Consider the following 14,146-nt stretch of genomic DNA (forward strand, 5'->3'; position numbering starts at 1 on the left):
TCCAAGCCATGGGCTGCCAGCTTTTTCAGGAGTATGCTGTGGGAGATGGTGTCAAAGGCTTTGCTGAAGTCCAGATAGACACATCCACAGCCTTCCCCTCATCCACCAGGAGGGTCACCTGAGTTGTGCTTTTACACAGCTAGGCTTGGGTGAGATTATATCCCATTATAGAATCACAGAATAAAATCCCAGAATGGTTTGGTTTGGAAGCAACCTTAAAGATTGTCTAGTTCCAATCCCCCTGCCATGGGCAGTGACACCTTCCACTAGACCAGGTTGCTCCAAGCCCCATCCAACCTGGCCTTGAACACTTTCAGGGATGGGCAACCAAAAGTTATCTGAGCAACCTGTTCAAGTGTCCCCCACCCTCACGGGAAAGAATGTCTTCTGTATAGCTAACCTAAATTTCCCCTTATCATGGTTTGTAGTTTATATTCTTTTCATATTACCAAGGTCTGAGAGTCTGCATTTGCTCCTGAGGTTATTTGAGTATCTTCACAATTTTCATGTTAGCCATGTAGATGAAACTGAATTTCTTCTATAAAAAAATAATTATTTTCAGACATTTAGGAAAAAAAAAAACCACAAAAATTGATGGAAATTATAATGAGAAAGAGATGTCCTCTAGATATCTAGTGTCTAGAGCTAGTGTCTATTCCACAGATTAAATATGCATCTTACTTTCTACGTATTTTTTACTAACTGTATCCCAAATAATCCCAAATCCAGGAAACTTTTCCAGACCTTTTAGGTCAGTGCCTTATTTGAGGTTTGGGGAATTAGGCTCTTTTTACTTGCTCTTTTGTCTTCCCAAATCTGTCTTGTACAGAAAGAAAATTCACTGGAAAGGCTGAGGATGCTCTGGTAAAGTTTAAACTCTATTTCAGTGGTTATAGCACTTTTTCAGAAACTGTGGGTTAGGTTGGTTACCTTCTGGTTAGCCATGTTATGATGATATCAAAGGGAGATGTCCTTCAAAAGAAAACAGTGCCCTTTGAAAGAGATTCCAGATTTTCACAGTGCAATGTGAGCCCCTGATGCCTTCCCAGTGTCCTGCAGGATTTCCCAACTTCTCCCTGCCCCTGAAGCTGCTTTTCTTCTCCCTGTCTTGATATCTTTGCAGACAGATGTAAAATGGAATTGTTACAGCAAGTAATTTATAAAGGGATTTGTACTCCTTCTGGAGTACAAACCCAAAGTAACTGGTGGTCTAGGTAATGTGCTTGCAAAGGTAAATGCATACTAGCATAAGGAATAAATATCTCTATCTTTGAACAGCTACTAGTGAAATTTGCTACAGGCATCTTCTGTAAAGAATAGTGCAGGGAATCTTGCACTAAAAAAATACTGCAGACACATCATTTAAGTCCAGACTGAGAATTTTTAAAGAGTAAGAGGGGCACATCTGCAAGAGGTCCAACAAAAAATGTATAGCCCTGCCCCCAAAAAGGGTAGAACCATCTGAGAGGAAGAAAAAAAAGGTTTGGGGATGAGAATGACAGTGTTTTGTTTCTACTGGTGTCACACAAAAATTGAAGTTGTTTTAGGTGACATCTTCTAAACCAGGCACTTTGCATAGATTAACTTAGTTGCTGATTAGCTAGAATAGTTAAAGTTTGGCAAAGCAAAAAGTGACTGAAAATTGAGTCTAAAAGGAAGCATCAGGCAAATGATGATATGGTGGTGTTTGCGTGTAATAATAACTCCATAATAATAATGTATTACAGTATCATAACATTATGGTAATAATTTTGTCCTGCGGTTTTGTATGGGTGAGCCATGGACTCTGGAGCAGTAAGCCCACTTCAGGATGCACCTTGGTGAAGTCTGTCTAGAATAGGTATTATGCTTTTGCTCTTATGTGTGTTCAGAATTGCCTAAGCAATTCTCTTTGGAAAAAAATTGAGTTTGAGGAGAGGGTGAAGAAGAGGCTTGTGAGAATGCTGGGGCCCCCGTTGCCATGGAGACCTCTCCTCCCCGAGCTTCGGCAGAGGTACCTTGTCTGGCTTTGGCTGAGGGTCTCCTCAGATAGCACTGCTGCTGCCTTTTAAAAGGGAGGCATTGGGAAAACAGCCATTTACTTAGTCTGGAAGTGTGTGAGATGCAGTGATTTATACCTGAAATGCATGTGCCTGATATGCTGAGGATATTGTGTGCTGAAGAGTTCCTCAGTCATGTGCTGGGGGGTTAGCAAATGTCTCTAAAGATCACGTGTGTCAAGGATGTTAAACTGATCCCCATTTAGCACAGAATCACAGAATATCCTGAGTTGGAAGGGACCCACAAGGATCATCAAAGTCCAACTCCTGGCCCTTCACAGGACAACTCCAAGAGTCAAACCATGTGTCTGAGAGCATTGCCCAAATGCTTCTTGAAGTCTGGCCACTTGGTGCTGTGTCCAGCTCCCTGGGGAGCCTGTTCCACGGCACAACCAGTGTTCTGAGTGAAGAACCTTTTCCTAATATCCAACCTAAACCTTTGGTGACACAGCTTCATATCATTCCCTTAGCTCTTGTCGCTGGTTGCCAGAGAGAAGAGATCAGCACTTGTCCCTCCTCTTCCCTTCCTGAGGAGGTTGTAGACTGCTGCTGTTTCGGGTGAGACTGATTCATTTTACTGTCTGTAGTCCCTATGTGAACACTTTAATGAGAGCTATGAACCACAGCTCTTTAAGTAAGTGACTGGATGTCATGATTTGCTTTTCATTGTGAGTTACATTTGCTGAAATGCCTGCTGTTGTATATATCACTCAACCGTTTTGAACTTCAGTAAAGATCTACATACATCAAGATTTTGTATTGGATATTACGAGTGGTAAGTTACTATTTCATGCATGAATGAACCCATGCACTTAACAAGAATTTTAAATGGTGCTAGTTCTGTTACAGATCTCATTTATTAGCTTGCTATTGGGCAGGCACCATGAGCACTTAAATGAGGGTTTTATTCTATTCTGTTCGTTTTTTAATAATTAATTTCTTATTTGTGTGATCTTGGAAAAAGTAAGTTTGCCACTAATTAGGAACATATTTCAAGATCTAGGAAATTGTATACTTTTCTTCCACTCATCTCCACAAAAGATTCTTGAAGTATTCAAGTGCTGTTGAATCCTGTAGGCTGATAGAGGTGAACCTGCTGCAGCTCTGTGTCCCCAGAACCAGCCATAGCAAGGCAGGGCACACATTCCCAAGAGGCATGCAACACATCTGAGCAGATACACAGACTGACACAGAAAGAAATTGCAGCACTCATGCAGACACAAGGAGCATCAGTGGCCTTGTCCTCTTCTTTTTCCTCTGTCTGCTTAGGATGAAAGCCCATTAGTATAAAATATATAAGTATATAGATACATAAGCCCAAATGGATCCCTCTGTAGTAGCTGGTCCTAGGCACCCAGTCTATCCAGTAGCTGGCCTGGGATCCTCTGGTCTCCCAGTTGGCTCACACACAGACACACAGATGTAGATGGCTCTCTCCAGTAGCTGACTTGGAGGTCCAGGTCCTCTGCTAGTTAACTTTTAGAGCCCTCTTGTTCCCCTGGTTACCTGGCTCAGACTTATGGCCACACCAATACTTGCCTTCTGAGCATCTTCTCTTACTTGCTCGTTAGTCTGGCTTGATGTTCAGTCATGATCACACACTGACATACACACCACACAAACGCTTATTCTCCGGTCTCTCCAGTCATTGCCATCCTGATGTAACAGCCCTGATGTCCCATGGTCTTCCTCCAGTTACTGCACTTAGATTTCTGTATGTTCACAGATCCATGGAGTAGAGAGCCCCTCACCCATGAGAAGAGTTGGGAATGAAGTTTAATGAGAAGATGGGATAGACTGTGCTGAACAGATGCAGGGCATGGCACAATAAGTGTATGGCCCACATGCCAGTTTATAGATGGCTTTTATCTCATTTTCCCTCTATTCTCCCACATTTGTTCCCACCCAAACCACCATGAACTCTCCTTTTACCCCCTACCATAAACATCCTATAATAGGTCTTGTAGAATCTCAGAATGCTCATTCCCTGCATCCCACAATGACTGCCTTACCCCTGGGCTAAAACCTCCTACTCTGAAAGGAGACCTGGAGAGCCTCTCCAACAGACCCCTGGATGGGGGTGACCCCTGGCCAATGGGGCTGAGCGTCCCCTACAACAGACTAGTGTCAGGAGTTAAAGAGCACTGTTGCCTGTCTCAAATACTGTTAAGGCCACAGAAGGACTTTACCATGAGATAAGCACAGAAGGGAGCAACAGAATGCTGCTAACTCTAGGCCTGGAGATGCAAGGGATATTTAGCACATCCTAGTTAATGCATCTGGGCAAAAATCCCACTGTGCTGAAATCCGCTGTGGGTAAAAGGTTATGCTGGCAGGGGAAGATCCTGACCACTGACTCATGGACCACTGAGCCAAGAAACCCATGGACTCAAGAGGAAGACTGAGCATGCAGAGTAATTAGCATGAGAAGCGAAGGAATCATTTAACCAATAGAATAAAAGAACTATGTAGCCAATGAGCATTAATTCCTTTGTTTGCTAATATGTATAGATAGTGAAAAATTTTGAACAACCTTGGGACCCCCACCACCAAGAAGCCTAGAGGGACCAACGGGATGCCACTAGATCCACAGGTGGTGACTGTCTTCTGCTTGATCTCTCCCTCTCTCCTTCCCCCCTCCTCTTTCCCCACCCCCCTTCTCTCCTCTCTCTTTTCTGTTTCTTTCTACTTCTCTACCTCACATTCATTGTTAAATAAAATCCTTGTTACTGACTTCGGCATAGGGTCTTGTTTTCTGGGGAGGGTTTGGGGCAGGGGCTTCTTTCTCTGAATAGGATTTTGTGGTTCCCATGCTTGCTATTGTGTCTCTCTGCTCCTTCATCTTCATGGAGGTGAGCCTGTAATCACATTTCTTAGTAGAAGCTACAAACCACTTCTTTTTGATAATTTGGGTAAGATGAGGCTCTGAGGTCATGCAAGACATTGTATGTGTACTAGTGGGAATATCAATGTGAAGTGTTTTGCACTGGAAAACATAAGTGAGTTTTATATACATCATGTATATATTTAAGGAAAAATTCCTAAAGTATCTGGGTAATGCTTTGTATTCCTGTTGTACTTTTTTTAACCCCCGCACCCACCTGGCCCATCACAGAATATGTAAATTGCTCTAAGTAATCTTGGATGTCCAGTATAGGTGGCCACTGGGGCAACAGTTGAACTGGATGTCCAAAGACTTGAGATTTCTCCATATTATGTTTCCTGTATGTGCTGTCTCAATATCTCAGGAGTTCTCAAAATGTTTTGAGAGTAGGCTAGATACTGCTAGAAAGTTTGCAAATGGCAGAAATACTACTAAGGCAATTATTTTATTGTACCTCCCTTCATTTCACTTCTGATTAAATGCTGTCTCTGTAGGAAGTACAACCTTTTGCTTTCTGAACAGTACTGTTACATGTAAACCTTTTTTTATTTTTAGCATCTTCAAATTAGATTTAGCAGCTGGAAGCAGGAACAAGAACTGGTGCCTTGTAGGCAGCCAGCTTCCATAGAAACATTGCAATAAGGAGAATATCCTGGACTGGAAGGCTGGCTGAATAAGAAATCACATAACCTCTCATAGTAAGGCATTAGATTAGCCAGACAATGCGAATGGCAATTATGGTAGTAACAAAAGCAGTAGTGAAGCTGAAATGGTGATGGCAGGGAGAGCTCTAATTGTCTTATTCTCTGCTCATGGTCTTTTGCTGTTGTTGGCGATTGCTGTGGAGTGCTGCCTTTTAAAATACTTTATTAGCTATGATATTCAACACTGTAATGGGCATTCTTCTCCATCATGAATTGGCAGGCTTACTTCCTGGCAAATACAGACCTTCTTTCTGTTTTGCCAGTTCCCTTGGGGAAAAAAAAAAAGCCTGTGATTGTTTGGGAGACAGAGACTATTTTTAATCTGCTTTCTTCTACCACCTTTGACTTACTTTCTTGTCTGTCAAAGCAATTCCGTACAAGAACTCATGAATTTCTTCCAGAAGACTGATGAAATATGAAGTAGTGTTGCTGCTTCTTGTGTGACCTCTTGTATCTTTTTCCAGAAACCTTGTGTCATTTGGCAAGTTTTCAAACTCCCACAGGCCTTCCTCTTGGTGTACCTATATTTCTTATGGCACAACTGGATAGTTTCTCTGATACTGTAGAACAAGAAAAAAAGTCACTCGTACAAGGAGCTAAAATACATTTTCTTCTGCTGTTGCCTGAATTAAATGGAAAAAGTGGAAAATACTGAGGTAGGGTGGTTTTTGTTGCTGTTTCAATTTAATATCTGTAATTTTTAGGAGTATCTGAAACAAAGAGGGTAGTCTGACTTGCCTTTTCCATTTTTTGTATTAGACTGTTTATTTCCCATAGCCTTTTCAGAGGAGCATTAGCTACAACCAGTTTGGACTGTGTCAGTCTGAATCAGATATTTCTCTGCCTTTTGGCTTTCCCCAGCTCTTAGTTTAAATGTTTCCCTGCAATTTTTAGTCTGACACCAGTTTGTTTAAGATACAGCAAGCCTGCCTTCTTTTACAGGTTTGTCTTACCCAGAATGGTACCTGTCCCATTTCTTAATGTATCTAAAACCCACTTCTCAGCATTCCCATCTCATTCATGCATTGAGACTCCAGATCTCTGCCTGCCTCCAGCATACAGAGCTCTTAATAACTCTCTTAGTGACAGTGGTTAGGAAGATCCTGGTCTTCAGTATCCTGGTTGATTGCCTGAACTGAGTCTCTAGAAGATTCCTTTGACACTTCCCTGTGTTGCCAGTACTGATACAGACTGACCATTGATCCTGTTCTCCCTTGTGAGCTATTGGAAGATCCCAGGAGGTGTGCTGTCTTTGCACCTCACAGGCAAGTTACCCTGTGCACCTTCCTCTCCAGTGTCTCAAAGCCAGCTAACTCTGTGCCGAGTAAAGCAACCTTCTGCCATGGCTGCTTCCTGTCCTTGGAGTTCTTTCTACTACAGGTGCATCCAGTAGATGTCCCTGTAGATGTCATCTGGAACCTTTTTATTTGTCTTAGCTGTTCCAGTTTAGCCATTCCTACCCAAAGAAGGTGAAGACCAGGAACTACTTGTACATACACACACCTCCCTTCCCCCACCCCAGCCCCATACAAAAAATACCCCAAACCCAACCACCCTGAGTAGGTAATCAGACATGCTGTGCTCTGGCCAGTAGCAATGTTTGTTCCCATAATTTGACTGGCACATTGAGCTTAACCTGTTAGTTTTTAAAAAGTTTTATTAGTTTAGCTTGTCTTTTGCTTCAGTGATTAAGATTGCTGTCCTCCCACTGTACTGTAGGATGATGCCCTTGTGAGATGCTTAGCAGTGAAGTAAGATGTAGCCCATATGAGAGAAACTGAGGAGTGAGTGTGTGTGGAGAAGCCGGTTTGTCTGTGCCTTTGGCAGTGCAGGCTCCCAGTGCACTCTTCCATCTTGGCTGCCCATGTTCACTATGCTCCTCTGGTTATTTAGTATCTGCCTTTTGTCCTCTTGCTGCCTCCACCCTGGGTATGCTCAGCCCCTCTGGCAGGATCAAGGCCTTGCAGACCTTTTCACATCCCACTGTCGCACATCCTCTACAGCAGTTGCTTGGCAAACACTCACAGCAGCCTCAGCAAACTCCCGCTTTACCCAAAGCACGTGGCCACCAAAGGAAGCGGGCCAGTCCCAAACTCACCAATCTTACTTGCCTTCCCCCTGTTCCTTTTTTTCCTGGGCAAAACAGCTGTACCACCTGCACCACCTGCACTGTTTGACTGCCCTTTGTTTGTTATATGTGCTCCCACCACAGAGATAGAAGCATTCATCCTGTTTTGCTTGGAGTGCAGATACCCTGTGATGGTTGGGTGTAGCATCCATCTGGCTTTTTTATATACATTGTGTCTCCAACTTGTTTAAATTAAGTGTGGGAAACTACATACACAGATATGGTAACAGTGTATATGATTACTAATCATCAGGAAATGATAGTGGGATAGTGCCACATACACTGTTCTCTAACATGTCCATATCTTTTTTGACCCTGTGTTTTAAAAGATACAGTTCTTATTTTGCCCGCTCCAACCAAAAATTGATGCATTAATAGAAAATGGGGACATTGCAAGGAACATCATGTACAGGTCAGCAAAATTACTATAATACTTAGAGAAAAAGCTGCAGAACTCAATAGTGTATTACAGAATGTTTGCTTCACTTATAAAAAATGTTATCTATTATCCTTATTTTTCATCCAGTACAGTTCTCTAGTGTTTATTCTAGATTTGGCTAAGTTCAGTATTCTATGTCTGCATTTTAATTGGGAAAAAAGAATAAATTGCCACCACACTAAAATTTTTCTGACTATAATAAGCCTCTGTAATAGGACAGCAAAGACATCCTTTTATTTTATTTGTATCGGTATCAGCAAAGGCTGATACTGCATAATGTGGTGCTACCAGCCTCTGGAAACCTATTTTGACTATTTTAAGCATTTAACAAAGTAAAATTGCACTTCAGGTTCCAAAGGAGCTGAAAAACATTGAACTACTCTTTGGATTCTGTTTCTCCAGTAATTTCTTAGTGCATAATATGGACAGATCCAAACAAGTAGCTGTCTCAGAATACCTTTTGTTTGCTGGGGCTAATTTGATGCAGAGGTGATTGCCTTGCAACTGAAAATGCAGATTACGTGGTCAAAGACATTTCTATCTGATAGGATTTAAAACAAACAAATAATATGTGGAAATGTCTAGGAAGGGAAAATAGAGCCCTAGAGCCCTAGAGCCCTAAACTATCCATCTTCTTCTTCTATTCATACTGTTGCCCAAAGCAGGGAGAATTAAGAGATGACCTGCAAGTCCTGCTTTCCTGTCATGACTTGTGTCAGTGTTAGCATGGTTGAGAAGGCAGTAAGGTAGTTTTATGATCATACTCCTCTAAATAAGTATTGGTACAACCAATTCATTGACAGTGGCCTGCTTGAAGGATGAAAAATGGCTTCAGATCTCAGTATTGCATTTTGTGTTGGTTTCATCTTTTATGAGCAGGTTTACTTATAATGTAAATCTCCTTGCATGTCCTGCAGAAACACCATCACCTCAGCAAAGGAAAGCTAGTTAGTTTTACAGCTAATTCATAAATCAGGCAGCCTGGGATTGGTGGAATGGCAAAAGAAAGATATAAAAATGCTTCCCAGTTAAGTCTGCTCAGTGCCAACAAATGGAAATAGTCCTTTGGGTTCTCAATTCTCTTAGTGTATAGCAATATAAAATTTACTTTTAATTTCCATTTTCTTTGCAGAGTATGATTATCAGGTCACCTTAAAAACATACAACCTTGAGAGAGTAGTGTCTTCTACTGATGCCTCTAAGGGAGCTCCCTGTACCCTGGTAGGCACATCGGTGGTCTGTGGTTTCAAAATATTGCAGAAAATAAAGCTACATGACTGCCATCATACTGTAATGACCCAAGTGGCAGAAATCACCAGCCAAGTATTTGGCCTGGAAGAGAGTTGCTTTTCTTTAAAGAAAACAAAACAAAATTGGCAAATTGGAATAAATCTGATTTGTTTCTTTAAATTCATATTTCTTCAGTGAAATGCCACACTTTTGTAACTAAATGTAATATTTTTCCATGTGATTTTTTTTTTTAAATAGTATATGATTTAGGGTCTTACTGATTTTTTCAGTTTATAACTCATGGTATTTCGTATGTGTTTCAGAGTCCCTGGCTCTACTTTTTTATTCCTAGTGAGTATTGTTGGAGCCCATTCACAGGGCTGGGAAGAGTGGAGAGAACTATTCATTAGAGTCAGCTGTGGAGGGAGGGAAAAAAGCGTGTTTCTAAATATAATGTAAATTATTCCCACTGTACAGGATGTATTAGGCATATGTAATTTCTGCCTGAAGACATCTGTGTCTGAAGAATCAAAAGCAAATATGCCCAGCCTGGTGAATGGCTGCATGGTGAAGCTATATAAAAAATAAAATTTTGTTTCTAATAAACTGGCACTTGGAGAAAGGGAAGCACAGGCAAATGGATGCAGGAATGCTATCAGATCTTTCTTATTTGTAGGGGTAGGTCAGGAAGTAATTTCTGCTCTATGCAATAGCTGTTACTGTAGTGTTTTTCAGCTACAAACTCTCTAATTTCAGTTGTAATGGGGGATGAAAATTGATGCTAATTTTTTTTAATTAAGAGTGCAAGATAGCCTCAATTTCCAAAGAAAAGATAAAGTCTTTCTTCCAACTACTAGTAATTACCACAGGCTTTTAAAATTTTGCTATCCATTAAGCATCATTCATTTTAAATTGTGTATATTTCTGGTTTTTTTCCTCAATAAGCCATCCAGGGAAAATCAGCTGGAGATGAATAAGTAATCATACATTTTAGTATAAGGGCATTTGATAGATGTCACGGGTTGCCAAAAATTTTTCCAATGAACCATTTTTTTGGAGTGAGGTTTGTCTTTTAGCAGAGTAAGTTTTGCAAAAAAACCACCTTCCTCAAAATACCTTGAAAAATAATAAAGACAGTTGGAGAGTTAGGAATGTAACACCTTGGTGTTTCAACAAGAGAAGTTTTTCCTGTTCATCATATTGACCAAACCTGTAACTTTTTCAGTTAGTTTTTTTTGATGAACAATTGTAGTGGCTAAAGCCCAGTTTCTAACCTTTTTTGTGGCTTCCTGTTTTGTTTTTTCATAGAGAAGGCTGCCAGCTCCTTCCCTGTAGCAATGCAGGGAGCTGGGTTCTGCTAGGAAGGCTGGATCACTAGAACTCTGCTCTGGAGGGAAGAGAGCAAGCAGAGGAAGGCAAACTGTGAGGAGAAGGATTTTGCTAGAGTATGGACTTTGTTTTGATTCAATTATGCACTGATTAATGTTAACAAAAATGTAAGATGGATGTCATACCCAGCTAATGGATTGAGTTCCATGAAGTAATTGACAAAGAACAACATTTCTTTGTCTTTTTTTTTTTTTTTTTTGGATGACTGCATGGTAAATGCATTTCTTTTAGATAACTGTCTCTGGTTTCCATGGGGATGTTCCTTCTGCTTGTTAAATGTATTTTTAAGAATCTTTCGCATTATTTGAAGTATTGCTAAGAGCTTGTACTTCAGAACAATTTCAGCTGTTGATCAACACTTTGTGTCTGCAGTGAAATTCAAGGAGGGTACAACTTGGAAGAGGAGCAGAAATATTTTTTGGTGCTTTGAATCAGACTAATGCAGTCCGATAACACTTCCTGGTCAGAAAGGACTTCTGGGCAGCATGCTGTGGTGAACTGTTGTATTTACTTGCTCAGTGTACTTCTGTGCAACTTAATGTACTGTGTGGCTGCTTATCTATGATATTTCTCAATTAAAAAAATGTAGAGGATAACTTGAAACAACCATCTTTTCAATCTGAATACAGTAGAATTGGTATATAGTACATGGAGATTTTATTGAATGTTGATAGTTATGCTAATAACAGGATAAAACGAACTCTGCTTGACTTAGGCTTTTAACGTGTTTGTTTCTAATGTGAAAAAAGCTGCTTCTCATGCAGTGGTTACCCTTATTATTTCATATTTCTCTTTTTTACTTGAAGAAATTGTCAAAGGCACAGACAAACTCCTTGTGAGGAGCAGCTGAGGTCACTTGTTTTGTTCAGCTTGGAAGAGAGAAGGCTGAGGGCTGACATCATTGCAGTCTACACTTCCCTCAAGGTGGGCAGTGGAAGGGGAGGTGCTGATCTCTCTCTGGTGACTGGCAAGAGAACACAAGACAATGGAAGGAAGCTGCATCAGAGGAAGCTTGGATGGGACATTAGGAAAAGATTCTTTACTGAGAGATTGATTGGTCACTGAAACAGGCTCCCAGGGACATAGTCACAGCACCAAGCCTCACAGAGTTCAGGGAGTGTCTGGATGATGCTCTTAGTCATATGGTTTAGTTGTGGGCAGTCCTGCAAGGAGAAGGGAGATGAAATCAATGATCCGTATTGGGTACCTTGTGACTTAAGATATTCTAAGCTGGATATTTACGTCCTGCTCAGTCAGTCTGTATACTGAGAAGGTTGTCAGCTACCATCAGGTGTAGTAAGGGTTTTATGTTGACATAGCTCATTCTCTGAGAAGACCAAAGATGTGCTTTCCATTTTTAAATTAAAAACACTTCATCTTTCTGTGTTAGTGGTGGAACTCTGCGCAACCAGTATGGGATATGCTTTGTCATATGTGATTGATTGTAAATGATACTCATGTCCCTGATGGTATTGACTTACAGGATACTGCAAGATGCTGCATTTTCCAGCTGCTTGTTCCCTCCAGCTTCCCGGGATGCTTCCCAGCTATCCAGATTGTTCCAGTACAAGCCTATTTGGAAGTTTAAATCCAAGGTTATGTAGCTCTAGAGCAGTTATCTAGCAGAAACACTTCAGAAACTAAGCCATGGTAGAAAATGACAGCTTTGCCCACTGTGATGATGTGCAACAACCTAGTACAGTGTAACCCTAGTTGTAATCCAAGGAGAACAAGACTAGTGTCTTTCATGGGTTCATCAGTGAGTGACTAACACATACAGAATGGAAGAGAGCCTCTAGGCATTGTGAAAAGATTCAGAGCACAACTGGTATAATGCTTGTTGAATTGCCTTGTTGCCTGTAACACTGTTATCCTCTTCCACGGAAAGGAGTTGCTAAGGAAAACTAGGGAACAATGAACTGGGAAATGTTTGCAGTTTTGTTCTGAAGCTTCTTATATTTAATGTTGTGCAAAGTTTCTGGTGTAATTTTTCGTCTGAGTGGGTGGCTTTGGGATGCATGAAGGGAAATACTTGATTTGAAGGCATCAGCAGGAAGACCTACTGTCATGGTTTGAGAGCTCCAAAATCCAATTCCCTAGTCCAAGCCCCCTCCCACATCTCAACCCAATGTGAGATGGTTTTCCAGACACCACACGAGACTTAAAATGGGGAGAAGGGAATATATATTACAACGACTGTACAAATAAATACTACAATACATTATATACAATCTTAATTATCTCTACCATGACATAAGTATTTACAATGGATCAAATCTCTTCTCCCCTCCAAATAAAAGTCCAGGAGGGAAGAAGGAAAAGATCCCTTTCCACTCTCAGACTCTGCTGTCTCTAAGGCAGCAGGTTCTCTTCTATGCATCATCTGTATCTGGATCTCTGCCAGTACACACAAGGGGTATCCAAGCCCCTCAGCCCGTCATCTTCAAGTGAGGGTCTTCTCTTCCGTGGGCTGCAGGGACAAAACTCGCGTCACCACGTCATATCATGGGGCGTAAGAGCCCCATGAAGGTCCCTTCCTCAGGGGATTCACCCCCGAGTCAGAACATCTTGGGCAGCTTTCAGTTGGAAGCCTTTGCCTCAAGAGTTCTACCAGAGCTCCTGTGCTCTATCTCAGGCTGCCAGCTTGGCAGCAGCGGCGAGGGGGGGCCAAGGTCACCCCCTCTGGATTCTTTCTCCATCCTGGTCCAGCTTTCCAGGACGCTTTGAGCTTCTGAGCTCTTCTCTGCAGTGCATGTTGCACTTCACCCTTCTCTTCCAGGAGGTGAGGGGTCTCCAAGGATTTTGGGGGGTTTTTGGTTTCAGTTCTTACCCAAACTTTCTCTGTAGAACTCAGTTTCCTCTCTGCTGCCGGCTCTCTCTCTCGGCTCTCTCAGACAACTCTGTGTCTTTCTTTGGCTGCATGCTGTTTTGCTGCTTCTTCAGTTCTTATCTGTTGGCTCTTTGCCACTGCTCTCTGTCTGCTGCTGCCTCTGCCGCTGCTCTGTCTGCCCACTCACAGTGGAGAAAACTTCTTTAGTTTTCAGCCACAGGTACTTAGCCCAGCCTTACGCTGTTCCAAGTCCCTGCAGCACCCCCAGCTGGGGGCTGGGGGGCCAGAGCCCCCCAGGGGGCTCCTGCCCTCACTCCTCGTGGCTTTTACAACATGGCTAATTCTCTAACAACAACAACCACCTTCTCTTCCGTTCTGCTTGTGATATGTTTATATTTTGCAGAAGCGCTCATTGGGTAAAACCTCAAAACTTCAGGGGTCACCACCCCCTGGGGTTTTACCATTTTATAACTGCAGGGGGAAAACTGTTTCCCCCCACCACA

At 41.8% G+C, this 14,146-nt stretch overlaps 1 protein-coding gene across 3 annotated transcripts in view; it reads left to right on the forward strand.

The window, feature by feature from the left end:
• GPR176 (G protein-coupled receptor 176) overlaps positions 1-14,146 on the forward strand; it is a 29,915-nt gene that overhangs the window by 8,640 nt on the left and 7,129 nt on the right. Inside the window, exon 1 of one of the 3 annotated variants that reach the window (XM_018083057.1) lies at positions 10,740-10,869. The exons of the other annotated variants lie outside the window; for them this stretch is intronic. The gene's annotated coding sequence lies outside the window, so the exon portion shown is untranslated. Of the gene's footprint in view, positions 1-10,739; positions 10,870-14,146 lie in introns of those variants that run through there. 3 annotated transcript variants of the gene reach the window in all.

This window comes from Manacus vitellinus, unplaced genomic scaffold, assembly GCF_001715985.3.
Source record: "Manacus vitellinus isolate BGI_N305 unplaced genomic scaffold, ASM171598v3 scaffold_6_pilon, whole genome shotgun sequence".
Classification (NCBI taxonomy): Eukaryota; Metazoa; Chordata; class Aves; order Passeriformes; family Pipridae; genus Manacus; species Manacus vitellinus.